At 41.3% G+C, this 18,571-nt stretch overlaps 1 long non-coding RNA gene across 1 annotated transcript in view; it reads left to right on the forward strand.

Moving 5' to 3' along the window:
- The first annotated feature begins 6,753 nt into the window (after positions 1 to 6,753).
- LOC127581737 (uncharacterized) overlaps positions 6,754 to 18,571 on the forward strand; it is a 31,842-nt gene continuing 20,024 nt past the window's right edge. Inside the window, exon 1 of the long non-coding RNA XR_007958000.1 lies at positions 6,754 to 6,834. This is a non-coding gene — a long non-coding RNA (uncharacterized LOC127581737). The remainder of the gene's footprint in view (positions 6,835 to 18,571) is intronic.

An 18,571-nucleotide genomic window follows, 5' to 3' on the forward strand; every position in this document is an offset into this window, starting at 1 on the left:
TCTTATAGAGGCATATAAAATCATCAGGGGCATAAAGAGGGTTGGGGAATCAAGAACTAATGGGCATAGGTTTAAGGTGAGAGGGGAGGGATTTAAGGGGCAACTTTTTCACCCAGAGGGTGACCTGTATATGGAATGAGCTGCCAGAGGAAGTGGTTGAGGCAGGTACATTAACAACATTTAACAGGCACTTGGACAGGTATGGGGGTAGGAAAGATTATAAGAGATATGGACTAAACGTGGGCAAATGGGACTAGTTTAGATGGGAATCTTGGTCGGCATGGACTAGTTGGGCTCCATGACTCTGTGACTTCATAACATGGCCTCTGAAATACATTGCCTTGAACTTGTGAACAATATCCAATAATCGGTATCTTCTTCTTAAGCAGTTCCTGGGGTTTGAGGATGACTTCCTTCCATTCTGGTTCTGTGAGTTCTGAGGTACAGTAGCTGATGAGATCCTTCCACAGATGGGGCAGGAGATGGCTAATACTCAATATTTGCAACTGGCTACAACTCGATTGTTATTCCTTACATTTACACTACACATCGACTACAGACAGTGGACTGACAATGAAAGAGTGCCAACAGCAAAAGAAACCTGCAATTTACTACTGCAGACATTATTTTAATTGGATTAATGTCCCTATTAAAATACTAGAAAGGAAATTTGATACGAGCACATTAAGGTTTTACACACTAACATCTCTGATGGTACTTTCTAGGCTAATAAATTGTAATAAAACTGACCCATAAAATCCACAGTAGAGCTTGTTAAAAATGGCAATATTGTGTAAGCAGGAGTCATTTTAAGAGTTTAATACATCAAGGTTCAAACCTGAACCCCTGGATTAGATTACTGTATGTTAATTATTCTCAGGATAGCTCATTAATATTGATAGAAATATTAATGCCTGTATTTCTTGTCTCATTCTAGTTGTGCTTTACATTTAACAATTTGAATTTGCGTAACTCCTTCACAAGGTGTTTCACAAAAGCGATAACACCAAGGGGAACAGAAATAGGGCGATAAGGTTTAAGGTGCACATTGAATGAGGGGAAAGAGGTACAGGGAAATGGTTCTAGAACCTCGGACCTTGGCAGCTGAAGGGGTGACCACCAATAGTGGAGCAATGGAACTAGGGATTGGTGAGAGGCTGGAGTTGGTCGAGAGAAGAGATTAATAGGGCAGGAAAATGTTGCAGTGATAGTGAAGGGTGGTGCCATGGAAGGAGTTGTAAATCTCTTCTACGTCATGGGAAACTTGAAACTGAGATGTTGCCACATTGTACATCAATGTAGCTTACAAAGTACCAAAGTGAAGAGGGAAACGGACAGTGCACATTTAGCTACAGGAAACGAGAGTTTTAAGCAGTTTGTATTTAATAGACTGTACAGAGTAAGGCAGTGGAATAACCACGTCAAGAGGTGTCAAAGGTATGGTTGAGTTTTAAAAACATAAGAATAGAAGAAACAGATCAGAGGAAGGCCGATTGGTTCCTCGAGCTTATTCCACCATTCAGTCCGATCACAGCTGATCGATCACCTCAGTGCTAATTTCCTGGACTAATACTACATCTCTTGATTCCTTAATGTCTAAAAATGTATTTTCGTCTTGAATACACCCAGTGACTGAGCCTTCAACCCCTCCTGGCAGAGAAGTCCAAAGATTCACCGGCCCCTGGAGGAAGAAATTTCTCTTCATCTCTGTCCTGAATGGTTGACCTCTTATTTAAGACTGGTACCCCTCTAGTTCTAGTTACCTCAGGCTGAGGAAACGTCAGCTCTGCATTTTCCCATCACAACAAAAAGCAGGGCAGCAAAGATAACTACTTAAGACAGATCTGGAGTCTGAAAGGATAGAAACCTCCACAGATGAATTGTTACTTTTAGCTTCTGTGTCATATCTTTTCATTTTCTAATTGCCTTTCTTCTGATGCTATTTATTTTGCGTAATTCATCAGAACTGGATTGTCAGATATCACTGATTCTATTGGAGCGTTTTAATGAGATTGTTGCATTCAGACAAATTAAGCAAACATATGGTCTGGAAACTGACAGAATAGTAAAAACTAGCACGGAAAAATGAAGAAAAACACTTAATAAAGTGTGCTTCATCATCCAAATAGTATGGAACATAATTAGTCATTATATTTATATTCCCTGTTCCATATTCCTTGTTGTTTTCTTGTCTCACCGTTTGTTACTGAAAGGTCCTCCATCACGTTGAATTCTGTGGACGTTCCACACATACACCTCAGGCTTATAAGCAGAATTATTCAGAAAGATTGGGGGAAATACTGATCTGGGGAGTAAGAAGGGATCTTACACACTCACAGACAGAAGCATGTGCACACACCTACACTCATACACAGACCCACAGCAGACATACAGACATACAAACATACACAGATATACAAACACACACACACACACACACACACACACTCACTCACACACTCACACACACACACACACACACTCACACACACATACAAAACACACTAAACACATGTGCACACATGTTCTACAATGAAGTGAAAAAGTACTCTGGACAGAAAACTGAGTTTCTTAACACCATTTATTTTGATGTTCTGTGTATCAAAACTGCCTCCAAATTGCATTGTAGGTCACAAGTACTTATTTTTACGATAACTTGTTACATTCTGCGAATTGAGTATCATCTAGCATACACCCGAAACAATGCAGTGTAGGTAGTTTATGATGCCAGGTTCACACGATACTGATTAGATGCCAACCTTCACAATTTGAATGGTATAATGTGCTTGGTGCACTGCATGAAGTCCACAGGTAAATCCTGGCACTTAGTGCAGGAAGGTCCCCCACCTCCTACTCTTCACCTAAATAATAGAAAGGGGCTCTCACTAATGTGCAGGTACATGGAGGACCAGGTTGGACTTGCCTTCTTTGTGGCATGATATAAATCTTGGCTTCTGAGAATAAGAAAACTCTTTGGTGGTTAGCACTACTTCTCTCTTCTCTCCTCTTCCATCAGGTAGAAGATATAGGAGCCTGAGGGCAGGTACCACCAGACTTAAGGACAGCTTCTACCCCACTGTGATAAGACTATTGAACAGTTCCCTTATACAATGAGATGGACTATGACCTCACGATCTACCTTGTTGTGACCTTGCACCTTATTGCACTGCACTCTCTCTGTAGCTGTGACACTTTACTCTGTACTGTTATTGTTTTTACCTGTACTACATCAATGCACTCTGTACTAACTTAATGTAACTGCGCTGTGTAACGAATTGACCTGTAAGATTGGTTTGTAAGACAAGTTTTTCACTGTACCTCGGTACAAGTGACAATAATAAACCAATACCAATACCAATACTGGAGTCCATAGCTCCCTGAAACTGTCCATGAAAGTAGATAGGATGGTAAAGAAGGCATATGACATGCTTTCCTTCATTGGTTGGGGTACTGAGTACAAGAGTAAGGAAGTCATGTTTGCAGCTATATAAAACTTTGGTTAGGCTGCACTTGGAGTATTGTGTGCAGTTCTGGTCACCCCATTACAGGAAGGATGTGGAGGGTTTGGAAAGGGTACAGAAGAGGTTTACCAGGACGTTGTCTGGATTAGACAGTATGAGCCATAAGGAAAGATTGGACAAACTTGAGTTGTTCTCTCTGGAGCATCAGAGGCTAAAGGGAGACCTGATATAAGTTTATAAAATTATGAGAAGAATAGACAGGGTAGAAAGTCAAAATCTTTATCCCAGGGTAGAAATGTCAAGTAGTAGAGGACAAGCATTTAAGGTGAGAGGGGGAAAGTTTAAAGGAGATGTGCGGGGCAAGTTTTTACACAGAAAGTGATAGGTACCTGGAACGGGCTTGGTGGAAGCAGATACAATAGTGGTGTTTAAGAGGCTGTTAAACACGCGGATATGCAGGGAATGGAGAGATATAGATCATGTACAAGCAGAAGAGATTTAGATTAACTTGGCATCATGTTCAGCCCAGACATCACTGGCTAAAGGGCCTGTTCCTGTGCTGTACAGTTCTATGTTCTTTTTCAGACAGACAGTAGGTGACAGCCACAGACGTTTTGAGAGCTGTTCATGATGAAGAGACTGTCAAGCAAAGGAACCTTCTGGAAGGGCTGGTAGAGAAGGGGGTGATCCCCTTCCACAAAGGACATTTTGTGAACACATCTCCTTTGTTCAATGAACTGAAGAACAGTGTTTCTGGAGATTATCCTTTACAAGGGGTGTCAGAGAAAGCATTCATTTAGTGTAGGGGCAGCTATGGCCACAAAGTAGGTGCAGGACCACCTTGTCAGTTGTCAGTTCAATGCAGCCTTGAATTTACTTGCCATAGGCTGAAGCTCAGATTAAAGGTTTATCCCACATTATGTTGTAGGGAGAATCAAGTACAGGTGACCCACACGTAATGGGTAATGGAAATTCACCCTTATAGAATTCACAAATCACTACCAAAAATCTACTGCATGGCATAAAAATCTGCCCTTACAGAATGTATATGAAAAAAAAGTAAAAATAAACAGAATTGTTTTTCCACTCAGACTTCTTGATGCATGTGTCTATGACATGGCTTCACATTATGGAAAATTGCAATGTGGACCATTTTCTAAGAAAACAACCATCCTGTAATGTGGGGTCACCTGTACAGTCAGTGAAACCACACTTAAAGTACAATGTACACGTCTGGTCCCCTTTTTAAGGAAAGATATATTTGCGTTGTAGTCATATTGAAGCATTTAATATTCTGAAGGATGTTGATGGAATTGATGCTAAGAGAGAGTTTCTTTTTTGGGGGGGAGGTCAAGAACTAAGTGGCATTGTTTCAGAATAAGGACTTTCTCATTTAATAAAGGAACTGCAGAGAATTTCTTCTGAAACTTTGGAATCTCTGCTCCAGAGAGGTGTGAAAGTGCAGTCATTGAATTCATTCCAGGCTGAGAAAGAATTTTGGGCTGTAAGGGAGTCAATGGTTGTGGAGATCTTCAGGAAAGTGGGACTGGGGAGAAAATCAGGTCAAATATGTTCTTATTAGATAGCAGAGCAGGCAATAGATGGTCTATGGCTTACATATCCACTCCAGCTTATGTTCTTATCTTCTAATGGTTCCAACCAACCCCTCACCAAGCTTCTCTTTGTCGGGACAACCAAGTTCCATTGAAATGGAGCAGTGTATAAGTAATGTTTTACAAGTACTGTAGTCTCCCCACACTCCAGGGTACAGTAATTTTATGGAGACATGGATGAAGGGTCTCAGCCTGAAATATCAACTGCCCATTTCCCTCCATAAATGCTGCCTGACTCTTTGAGTTCCTCCAGTTCTTTGTGTGTTGCTGCAGTAATCTTATCTACTTTTGGGCTTGTTATTCTCCCCGGAGCTGGGATTAACACATTATCCATGAGGTTGGAGCTCATGTGGGTGAGAAATGAAATCTTTATGGTTGAGCCTATGGGATGGACACAGAATAAACAGGTTGAACGCTTGTAATTATTCCCTAGACTGTGAAGCAGATTAAGCAGCTCGCCATCCCAATTTTGTAGGATACCGTCAAACAGGTCAGCACAAACCAATGGTTCCATTTTAAATATCTCCTGATTTTTGACCTCGGTGAAGCTAAAATCAAGGAGGAATGCAAAACAGTTTCCACTTCACCCTTGTGTCTCTATTATTGCGGCACAGGGAACTTTCAAGGTCCCATCAGCTGCCCTGCATGTGAATGAAAGTAATGTTCCAAATCATTATTTTTTAATTCATCCATGGGATATGGGCACTGCTGGCAAGCTTGGCATTTATAGCTCATCTCTGATTGCCCTTGAAGTGAGCCATTAGCTGGGCCATTCCAGAGTCAATCACGTTTCTGTGGGTGCAGATTCACAGCTGTCCAGACTGGCTAAGGGCAACAGATTTCCATCCCTAAATGTCACTAGTGAACTAAACGAGTATCTCCATTAATCCTGCAGGTTTTCAGTCACTATGAATGACACTAGATTTCTATTCCAAATCGCTCAATAGACTGAATTTAAATTCTCCAGCTGCTGTGACGGGATTTGAACTCGCTTTTCAGGATCACTAGTCCAGGCCTTTGGATTGTTTGGATGCAGCCAAACCAAGAGAGCGCTACAAGGATTTTCATGGTCACTGAGTGCCTACAATTCCCACTGCATGCTGGATGCCTCGCAAGCAATCACCAGCTGGAGGCTGCCATCCAACAGGCAATCTGACTGCAGCTTATAATCATTAAAGTTTATAAATGTCTTTATGTAAACAGGTAAATGTTTTGCAGTGAATGTGTTTCATTGGTGTGAAGTGAGCTGTTTGCTCAGGGGTAGGTGGGGAAGAGCAGAACATTGACCCACATAGAATGCAAAATCTGAAAGCTGAAAATATAATGAGGTCATTTGGCATGGGTTACCAGGAAAGCAGTTGAATCACAGGTGTATTTTTCTGTCAAAAATGGTACCCAAAGCAGGCCAATAATAAACATATTAACATGGGACACTTTATAACTTATTATCTACACTTCGTGAACCTGTTAAAGCAGATGGTAGGAGACAGGTTTTTGGCTCAACTAACTAGAAATACCTCAGCTCGACTCCAAAGTGTGGGACTAGTTCAGCCTTTGGCGGATGTGACAGCAAAGTCTGATAAATTGTAAATGAGCAAAAGCATTGCAGGAGTCCGTCAGTAACACAGTAACAGCTGGGTCCCATCTTCCCAGTCCATCTGCTGTCAGTGTGCTGGAGAGTAGCCTGCAAGGTTCATGCCAACAGAACAACCCTTGGAAAATTACACATTCCAGCGCATTGTTTGACTCACATGCTTAAGGTAAAAGCTAATTACTGCAACCTAAATCTACCATAATGGGCAGGATTATGTGGCTTAACAGCTTCACAATTTATTAATATTTACAAACTATGGTTGTCAAATGAAAAAAGATTTAGATTTGCAAATGAATATAAACATGTTTTATTTGATAGCTCTGGCCTCCAGTTTATGAATACAGCTTTGGTTATTGCCGATTAGAAGCTTTCGATTTTTTTGTTCCCAGGTCGCAAATACAGAATTCTGTAAACTCTTTCTCCAAACTCATAACATTTTAAAATCAGTACTGATCGTGCTGTTTCCCATTCTGACCCATTCATCCATAGAGTTATCTAACCCCAGCTAATTTAACAGGTTAAGAGTGGTATTACACAGAAGGAAGGGGCTTTTGAGAAAAGAAAAAAACCAGGTCTCTGTAAAAAAGATATTGCTTGTCCACCCTATGCCCCTCATCATTTTATACACTTCCAACAGATCACCCCTCAGTCTCTGCCACACCAGAGAAAAGAGCCCAAGTTTGTCCAGCCTCTCCTGATAGCACATGCCCTCTAATCCAGGCAGCATCCTAGTAAGCCTCCTCTGCACCCTCTCTCAAGCCTCGACATCCTTCCTATAGTGAGGTGACCAGAACTGCACACAATACTCTAAATGTGGCCTAACCAGAGTTCTATAGAGATGCATCATAACTTCTTGACTCCTATACACAATACCTCGATTAATGAAAGGCTTATGGAATGCTTTCAATCTCTGGAGCGGCGTAGGCTGAGGGGTGATCTGTTGGAAGTGTATAAAATTATGAGGGGCATAGATAGGATGGACGAGCAATATCTTTTTCCCATTATTGAGTGGTCCAATACCAGAGGGCATGCATTTAAGGTGAGGGGGGTAGGTTCAGAACAGACGTGAGGGGTACATTTTTTACTGAGAGAGTGGTGGATGCCTGGAATGCGTTGCCTGATAGGATGGTGGAGGCAAGTTCATTGGGGGCTTTTAAGAGGGGCTTGGATGGGCACATGAACGAGAGGAGAATGGAGGGAATATGGGCATTCTCTAAGTAGGAAGGATTAGCTATGTCGGCACAACATTGTGGACTGAAGGGCCTGTTCTGTGCTGTACTGTTCTATGTTCTATGTCTCAAGATTGTGAGAAATTTAAAAACCAGCAAAGCAAGATTAAAAATATAAAAAACGGGAGAAAATTAATTAGGATTGTAATCACACAAAAAATATAAAAGTAGATTTGAAATGCTTTTCTGAGTTTACAAATCGGAAAGATGAGCAAAAGAAAACACAGGTTGTTGAGAAGCTGAATCAGAGGAATTAAAAACAGGAAATAAGGAAATAGTAGGCAGTTTAAACAAATATTTTTTGTGGCTTTACAGTAGAAGACACTAAAATTACACCCAAAATAATTGATAAGAGGCCAAAAAGGGTCAGGAATTTAAAACAATTAACATCAGTTGACAAGAGGTTCTGGACAAACTAACAGGAGAGGGAATGGACCAATCCCCAATTTGCATGCATCCTGGGATTATTAACGAAGTGCTGTTAAAACGAAGGCTACGTTAGCTTCTGTCTTCAAAATTCGCCGGATCCTGGAAAGGTTCCCACAGATTGGAAATGCCACAAATGTTTTGTTTTAAAAGAAAGGAGGGGGAGACGAACAGGAAATGATATACCAGTTTGCCTGAAGTCAGTTGTCTGGAAAATACTGGGATCCATTATTAAAGAAGTTATAAAAGAGTACTGGAAAAGCATAATTTAAATAGTTCCATCAAAGGGAAATAACGTTTATTTAAGTTCAATGCAGATGAAATAAACATTATAGGGACAGGGGGAGCAGTAAAAGTCTACTCTAAATAACCTCTCTATTCTAAAAGAATAACCTCTCTCGGTTATTCCATTATTGTCACTTCAGCGTTTCTTTTTGCACTACTTCAGATTGCAAGACTATCTTTGCACCATTCTGCTGTTTTGTGCTCATCACTGTCATTATTATTGCCATGTATACTGTTTATTCTGTGAGCTTCATGCAACAAGGAACTTCTTTGCAACCTGGTGTGTGTGACAATAAAAGAACCTAATCTAATCTGATGGTTTGTACCCATTTGCGTACTTTTTAATACACAAATTGCATATAACAGCAGTTTTACCTGGAGTAGATTGCATTAGTGACCATTTCTGGGTGAAGGTGTCCTGGTCAGGAAATTGGCCCAGGCATGTCAATGGGTAAGTCACCGAAACACAGCAGATGTTTTCTCGGTATTGGTCATGTACGCAAAGGCACCACTGGTTGCGTAATGTACGTTCCCTCTTCCTCTGCCAGGAATGGGAGCAAACTTCAACACATAATGCTGTCCCTTCACCTAAGTCATTAATATAAAGTGTATGTAGCAGAGGCCACAGGACTGCTCCCTGGGGCACCCCATTTGTTCCAGCTTGCAAACTTGACAGAAGACAAAGAGCTTGGATAAATTGGTTACCTTCAAACTTTCTGATGACACAAACTAAAATGAATAAGATGTGAGAGCACCAAGAATCTGCAAAGGGACATAGACAGTGGCCAGAAAGATGTCAGATGACTTACATTATGGTGAAATGTTACATTAAAAATCTATTTAAATGGAGAAGACTTTGAACCGCTGGTATTTGGACGTAGCCGTGCATCATTTTACAAAAAATACTGGAAGCTATCAAGCAAATACAACAAATAATTGAAAGAAAAATACATGCTGGCCTTTATTGTTAGAGGAATGGCATACTAGATTAAAAAAATATTGCTACAAGGAACTGTACAAGGAAAGATTGAGCAAGATGGATCTATACTCAATGTAAACTAGATCCTGGTGGAAACGTTCTTGGAATTTTGGTGAAGAAAAGTCAAATTCAAAGTTGAGTTTATTGTCACACGCACAAGTCCATGTATGCACAGGTGTAATGAAAGACTTACTTGCAGCAGCATCACAGGCACATAGCATCAGATACACAACATTCACAAGAAAAACATAATTAAACACATCTTGCCCCAGTATGCTGACTCATCAACAGCTGAGAATAGAAAAGCCACGTGTTCTCTAAATGGTGAAAGATTGATAAGTTCCCCATTGAGTTGTGGATGCTGAGACATAAATACATTCAAATATGAGATAGATCTTTGGACTGCTGGCAATCGAATGACCAAAGTTCAAATCAACCATGATTATTTTACTCCAGTTCCTAGTTCCTCTGTAATAATGATTTTTACATAGAACGTAGAACATTATAGGACAGTACAGGCCCTTCGGCCCACGATGTTGTGCTGACATTTTATCCTGCTCTAAGATCTAACTAAACTTTCCCTCCCACATAGCCCTCCATTTCTCTATCATTCTTGTGTCTATCTAAGAGTCTCTTAAATGTCCCTAATGTATCTGCCCCCACAACCTCTGCTGGCAGTGCGTTCCATGCAACCACCACTCTCTGTGTAAAAAACTTACCCCTGACATCCCCCTTATATCTTCTTCCAATCACCTTAAAATTATGCCCCCTCGTGCTAGCCGTTGTCGCCCTGGGAAAATGTCTCTGACTATCCAATTGATCTATGCCTCTTATCATCTTGTACTCCTCTAATCTCTCTCTCTTCCCCTCTCTCTTCGCCCCCTCTCTCTCTTTGATGATCTTAAAAGCTATGAAGCTCCAGTATTTTCAGAAAGAACCCTGGTGTTTCCAGATCAGAAGTTCTCAGCATCCCTCCATTTCACTTCTACAATTTCCAATCTTAGTCAAACAGTCCTTCCCATAACTCCCTGAGAAAAATAAAGCATGATCTCCCAGTTAAAGTATCACAGAAAAGATGTATTGCAATAGTCAATGGAAATGCTTGAGGGGATCCATCAGATACCATGGGGAGCCAAAACCAGCTCAAGTGCATATCAGAGAGTCAGCTCTACAGGCTGTAACCAGTCCAGTGCCTCCTCTCTGAGCATGGTTGATGAATTAACTCCACAGTCTAATAAATCAGTGATCTATTACTTAACTTTCAAAATTTGAGTTAGAGCAAGTAAGCCATTGAGATGTCTCCAGGGTCATATAAGTTTTCCCATGTCAGTTCATGGATGAATGACCATAATAAATAAACATCCAAATATATATAGAATGTGACTTTATGCAAATCATTTACTACTTGTGCACATTGGAACACAGGAGATTCCAGACAGCAACAGCAGGTGGAATAAATGATCAGTAAACTTGTTCTTAAAAGTTGCAGTTTCAAAATTGAAATATCCTAAATTTGGAGGTTGCACATAATCCCTGCAGGTTCATAATGAAAGTAAATGTGTAATTGGCAAATTGGTCATGAGGTCATAGTCCATCTCATTGTATAAGGGAACTATTCAATGACAAGATGGACTATGACCTCATGATCTACCTTGTTGTGACCTTGCACCTTATTGCACTGCTTCTCTGTAGCTGTGACACTTTACTCTGTACTGTTATTGTTTTTACCTGTACTACATCAACGCGCTCTGTACTAACTCAATGTAACTGCACTGTGTAATCAATTGACCTGTACGATTGGTATGTAAGACAAGTTTTTCACTGTACCTCGGTACAAGTGACAATAATAAACCAATACTAATACCAATAAATTGGTTTATTATTGTCACATATACCAAAGTACAGTGAAAAACTTTATTTTGCACGCCATCCATACAGATCATTTCATCACATCAATACATTGAGGTAGTACAAGGGAAAACAATAACAGAATACAGAATAGAGTGTTACATTTACAGAGAAAGTGCAGTGCAGGCAGACAATAAGGTGCAAGGTCATAACGAGGTAGATTGTGAGGTCAAGAGTCCATCTTGTCGTAATAGGGAACCATTCAATAGTCTTATAACAGCGGGATTGAAGCTGTCCTTGAGCCTGGTGGTGCGTGCTTTCAGGCTTTTGTATCTTCTGCCCAATGGGAGGGGGGGAGAAGAGAGAATGTCCTGGGTGGGTGGGGTCTTTGATTGTGTTGGCTGCTTTACCGAGGCGGCAAGAAGTGTAGACAGACTCCATGGTGAGGAGGATGCTTTCTTTGATGTGCCTGGCTGTGTCCACAACTCTCTGCAGTTTCTTGCAATTTCAGGCAGAGCAGTTGCCATACCAAGCTGTGATGCATCCGGATAGGATGCTTTCAGCGGTGCATCAATAAAAATTGGTGAGGCTCAAAGGGGACATGCCAAATTTCTTTTGCTTCCTGAAGAAGTAGAGGCGCTGGAGTGCCGTCTACAAGGTTGAAGCAGGACAGGCTATTGGTGATGTTCACTCCTAGGAACTTGAAGCACTCAACTCTCTTGATCTCAACACTGTTGATGTAAACAAAAGCGTGTGCACCGCCCTCCTTCCTGAAGTCAATGACCAGCTCTTTCAATTCATGATGCAAGGTTTTGCAACTCTCTAGCAAGTATTGCATATTGTTATCAGTCTTATTTTATTGCTGTTTTGGGATCATGGACCTGAACAAAAACTTGCTTGAACCCAAAAAGTTGGTGGCATGGCACAGCAGTTAAATCACAGGACAAACAGTCCGGAGACCTGAGTTCGAATCTCACTACGACAATTGTGGAATTTAACTTCAGATTAATAATCTGTAATTTGGAAAAAAAAGCTAAATTAGTCTTGGCAATGAAGACAACGGGTAGATTGTCTTATAAACCCAATGTCCCTCAGAGGAGGAAATCTACTATTCTAACCTGGTCTGGCCTATATGTGACTGTCAGCCTGACCCACCCTGAAATAGCCTGGAAAGTTGCTCATCTGAAGAGCAACCAGAGAATGACTAATACATGCAGGTCTTGACATAAGGGGAGGTTGGACAAACTTGCATTGTTTTCTCTGGACCGTCGGCAGCTGAGGGACGAACTGATCGAAGTATATAAAATTACAAGAGGCATAGATAAGGATGACAGTCAGAGCCTTTTTCCCAGGGTGGAAGTGTCAAATACTAGAGGGCATAGAAGGAAAGTTTAAAGGAGATTCATAAAGCAAGATGTTTACCAAGAGCGATAGGTGCCTGGAATGCATGGTCAGGGGAGGTGGTGCAAGCAGATACAAGAGCAAAGTTTGAGAGGCATTTGGACAGGCAGGGAATGGAGAGATAAGGACTATGTGCAGGCAGGTGGCTTTAGTTTAAATTGGCATCATGGTCAGCAGCAGACATAGTGAATTGAAAGTTCCTGTGCTGTACTCTTCTATGTTCTGCGTTCAATGGCACCTGAGATCCTGCAAAATGAGTAACAAAAACGATCATGAGATTTCAATTCAATTGCAGAGAGGATGCATATTTAAGTAAGATTGGCAGAGCATGCCTCCGTTAGCCAAGAAGTGCAGCAGTTCAGGAAGAAGACCCATCAGTCTCTTCGAGTAATTAGGGATGCGTAATAAATACCTGCCTCACTCACAATGGGAATGAAGGTCAACAAAGGGAGTTCTGGCTCCAGCACATTGCAGACCACAGCATTCAGGTCCAGAAGCACAATGGAACTGCAGACCCAGTGAGAGAGAGTTTGACCCCACCCTCACCCCCACTGGCAATTTGCAGCTGTGTTACCAACTTATGGAACAGCTGGGCATTTCTTAACTGTACAAGTGAAGCAATCTCGGGCTCTACTCTTCAGAATCGAAGTAAAAATGTATTCTGTCTTGTTGAAAGAATTCACGAAGGTAAATGCAAACATTATGTAAATTTATAAATGAGCTTCAATGTAATCTGTGGGTCGACAAGGTTTCCTGAAGCTGTTCTCATCACTAAGTGCTGCCAGGACTTAAACTGGTTTAAATTGGACCTTGGTGGTTTATCTGGAAATAACAACTGAATTTGATCCAATTTGGATTTCGATGCATCCAGATGAGCTGCTGATTTATTCATACGACACACGTGAGTTTGGGACTATCTGTGTTGCAGACAAATCTATTTCACCATGCACCCATGCACAAAGGAAGTCGCCATCTGCATGTGTCAAAAGGTTTTCCACATGATTCTTAATTGGTCAACATCTCTGCCAAGCAAGTGCTTTGTTTAAAAATACAAGTGGAGAAATTACTGTTGACGATACAATTGGATCAATGCTTGATACTGTCGTATAATCATCTATTCTTGACTATTTTGGTGAATGCATTACTCCATAAAATAGACAGGTTAATGGATTTCATAAAATTAGCCAACAAACAAATGCACAAGAACATAAAATATTCATCCATTAATGTCAGCAAACATAGAATGATACAAAACAGAAGGAGGCCATTGTTTGCATCTGCACGTTGATAGAGCTAGCTGATTAATCCCACTCCCTTGCTCTGTCCCAATGGTCCAGCTACATCCTTGAAACAGAAAAATGTATACCACAGAAGGAGGCCATTCAACCCATTGTGTCCATGGCAGAATATTACCAGTTACATCACAGCCAAACAATTAGCTTTGATTCTGCCTGTTTCTAAGCAGGCAAACAGAGCAGCCAATTTAAAAGCTATTACTGAGACAATTGACCAGTCAATCTAATGGTTGAATTTCTTGAGTAATAGCTAGGAGCTCAGTTACTTGATCTCTCTTCAATAAGGTCCAGGGGACCTTTCACCTCCCTTGAACAAGTAGGTGAATCCTTGGTGTTACATAAAAGGTTGTTTCAAAAGTTAATAGTTCATGGTATTGAAGGAAGTATGTTAGCATGGATTGAAGTACTTGGAGTATTGTGTGCAGTCCTGGTCGTCCCGTTACAAGAAGGATGTTGAGACTTTGGAGAGAGTTTGGAAGAGGTTTACCAGGATGCTGCCTGGATTAGAGGATCTTAGATATAAGGAGGGGTCGGACAAACTTGGATTGTTTTCCCTGGAACGCCAGAGGCTGAGGGGAGATCTGATAGAAGTTTATAAAATCATGAGAAGCATAGATAGGGTAGAGAGCCAGAATCTGGTTGAATGAGGGGTGATTGTACTGAAGCATACAAGATCCTAAAGGGGCGTGACAGGATAGATGTTGAGATGTTTTCACTAGTGAGAGGATCTCAAACAAGGGGACACAGTTTCAGGATAAGGGGCTATCATTTAAAACTAAGGGGCATTGAAGTTACTTCTGCAGAGAATGGTGAATCTCTGGAATTGTCTGCCCCAGATCAGTGTGGAGCCTAGCTCATTAGAAGTATTTAAAGTGGAGGTAGATCTGAACTTCTGAAAGATTGGGGATTGAGAGGTTATGGAGAACTGGTAGGAGATGAGGCCTGAGCTAGGTAGGCCTTGATTACATTGAATGGTGAGCAGGGACCCAGGAGTACACGTACATAGTTCCCTGAAAGTGGTGTCACAGGTCGACAGGGTGGTAAAGAAGGCTTTTGGCATGCTGGCCTTCATCAGTCAGGGCATTAAGTATAGAAGTTGGGACATTATGTTGCAGTTGTGTAAGACATTGGTGAACCACACCTAGAATATTGTACTCAGTTTTGGTCATCCTGCTGTAGCAAAGATGCCATTAAGCTAGAAAGAGTGCAGAGGAGATTTACAAGGATGTTGCCAAGACTTGAGGGACTGGGTTATAGGGAGAGGCTGGGCTGGACAGGACTTTATTCCTTGGAGTGTAGGAGAATGAGGGGTGACCTTATAGAGGTGTATAAAATCATGAGGGGCATAGATAGGTGAATGCACCCAGTCTTTTTCCCAGGGCTGGGGAATCAAGAACCAGAGGGTATAGGTTTAGGATGAGAGGGGAGGGATTTAATAGGAACATGAGGAACAACTTTTTCACCAAGAAGGTGGTCGGTATATGGAATGAACTAACAGAGGAAGTGGTTGAGGCAGGTACATTAACAACATTTAAAGGTTGTGCAGGTGGATTGATTGGAAAGGTTCAGAGGGATATGGGCCAAACATGGACAAATGGGACTAGCTTAGATGGGCATCTTGGTTGACATGGACGAGTTGGGCCTAAGGGCCTGTTTCCGTGCTGTATTAATCTATGACTCTATGACGTGAGGGGATGGGTGGCCTCTTCTGCTCCTATGGCACCATATATGTAACATACAAGTCACCAGCTCCTTCTAACCCCATGACCTGGACAGCTGCCACGTATAGTCTTAAAACCTGACCCAAGTTTTCCAATCCAAACCTGACCCAACCAAGGCCAAAGTGAACCCAACCCAACCACAGTCAATCCGACCTGACCATAGCCCACTGGTCAAACCCAACCTCAGACAATCCAAATCTGATATGACCATGGCTAATCTGAAGCCAATTTGACCCTAAGGGCTTCCAATTTATTCCATACCCAACCCAACCATCACTGCAACCTCAAATATGCTGTTTATCTGTTTGAGGATGAAAATTCAAATATTGATCAAGAGCAGAGGAGAAGTGCTAATGTGAAGCAAATCATCCTGGTCTGGATAAAGTACTGAGCTGTTCACGGCCCAACAGATCCCAACGGTTTTACGAGAACATTTGCCTGATTCAAAGCGGACACAATGTGATTGGGTCCTGAGAGGCTTAGGTCAGGTAGTCAGGCAATACCGTGAGCTATGTATCCTAGAAGGTAAGGACAGCATGCACTTGGAAAAAGCACCATCTACAAGATCCTTTCCAACAACTTACTGTCATTGAATGAGTCTAAGTCCTGGAACTCCCCAGCCAGCAACACTGTGGAAGTACAGTGGTTCAAGAAGGCAGTTCATCACCTTCTCAAGGAGTAATTAGGAATGAGAATTCTATGCTGGCCCAGTTTGCCAGTGAGTTTAATCCGGTAAATGAATTTTAAAAAAACTAGTTAATTTCCTTTGTCAATGAACAGTGTTATATCCTCAAAGAATGTCATTCACTGTAGCTTGCCCTTTACAAATCCATGCTGGTTGTACTCAATTATCCAATATCATTCTAAGAGTGAATTGATCTTATTTCATATTATGGCTCTAGCGAGCTTATCAATGCGGACATTTAACTAACTAGTCCACAGTTATCTGCTTTGTCCCCTTCTCTCTCTCTAAATGGAAGGGTTATACTGGGTGACCTCTGGTTCTGATACAACCTGTATTTCAGGATAGTGTAAAGGCTTCCCTGAAGTTAAATTCTCATGTTCTATCACCATTCTTGTGGGTCTACCCTATTTCTCTGATGGTATTTTTTAACAGCAAGTTCTACATCTTGAATTTAAGTTCCTAAAAGGCAGTGATGATGCATCAGAGAAAATAGAAAATATAGCATGAGCCTATTCTCTCTATTCTCAGCATTGGACATGATCTGATTTTGAGGATGGATAGTGAAAAGTATAAATATTTCACACAGTGTGAGTCTTCTGTCCATATGGACCACTTTCCACTTTAGCTCTGCCTTATGTGAGCCAACGCTGTTTGCCCCAGCAGTATTTGGTATCATTTTATTTTTGGAATGGAGCTCGTAGAAAAGAATCAGTGAAATTTATAACCGAGAAAGAAGCCAGTCAGCCCTTGGTGACCAAAGCAGAGCTATTTAGGCTAATCCAAATTCCTTGTCTTCAGTTCAAGTGCTCATCTTTACTGCTAGAATTGTACAACAAATTAGAATGATTTAAATCTCTGATCATTAAAAGTTTGCTATCTTTTTCTACCGTGGCTCCATTTATGGACTCCCCTCTTGGTGAAGCAGCCAGCATAATCAAAGACCCCCCACCCACCCAGGTCATTCTCTCTTCTCCCTTCTCCCATCAAGCAGAAGATACAGGATCCTGAGGGCTCAAGGACAGCTTCTATCTCAAGATGATAAGACTATTGAACGGTTCCCTTATATGATGGGCTGGACTCTTGACCTCACAATCTACCTTGTTTGACCTTGCACCTTATTGTCTACCTGCAATGCACTTCCCTGTAGCTGTGACACTTTACTTTGTATTCTGTTGTTGTTTTTACCCTATACTACTTCAATGCACTCTGTACTACTGCAATGCACTGTGTAATGAATTGATCTGTATGAACGGTATGCAAGACAAGTTTTTCACTGTACCTCGGTACAAGTGACAATAATAAATGAATACCAATACTAATTACAGAACGTAGAACAGTACAGCACAGGAACAGGCTCTTTGGCCCACGATGTTGTGTTGAGCTAATTAAACTAGTAAGTAAACACCTAATTAAACTAATCCCTTCTGCCCACACAATGTCCGTATCCCTCCATTCTCTGCACATTCATATCCCCATATAATGGCCTTGTATCTGCCATCACCACCACAGGCAGTACATTCCAGGTACCCATCACTCTCTGTGTAAGAAAACTTGCCCTGCACATCTTCTTTGAACTTATCCTCTCTCACCTTAAATGCATGCCCTCTAGTACTTGACATTTCTTCCCTGGGAGAAAGATACTGGCTATCTACTCTATCCATGCCTCTCATAATCTTATAAACTTCTGTCAGGTCTCCTCTCAGCCTCCACCGCCCCAGAGAAAACAACTCAAGTTTAGCCAACCTCTGATTTATATTGCTTGATATTTTTCTTATGTTGAATCTTGCTTGGGAGACAATCAAATTTGTATGGATTTCCAATTCAAACATTTTCTGTGACTTCTTGATGTTTAATAGTTTCTTGCTCTGGGCCACTGTTGTTAGACTTGTAAACAAAGTGGCTTGAAAACAGAAAATATCCAATGAGTCAGGCAGCATTTGAGGAGAAAGATGTTGAGTTAATGTTTCTGGTCAATGACTTTTCACCGGAGCTGGGAAATGACAGAAATGAAACATTAAAATTGAAGGGGAAAAG

This window comes from Pristis pectinata, chromosome 22 (genome assembly GCF_009764475.1).
Source record: "Pristis pectinata isolate sPriPec2 chromosome 22, sPriPec2.1.pri, whole genome shotgun sequence".
Classification (NCBI taxonomy): domain Eukaryota; kingdom Metazoa; phylum Chordata; class Chondrichthyes; order Rhinopristiformes; family Pristidae; genus Pristis; species Pristis pectinata.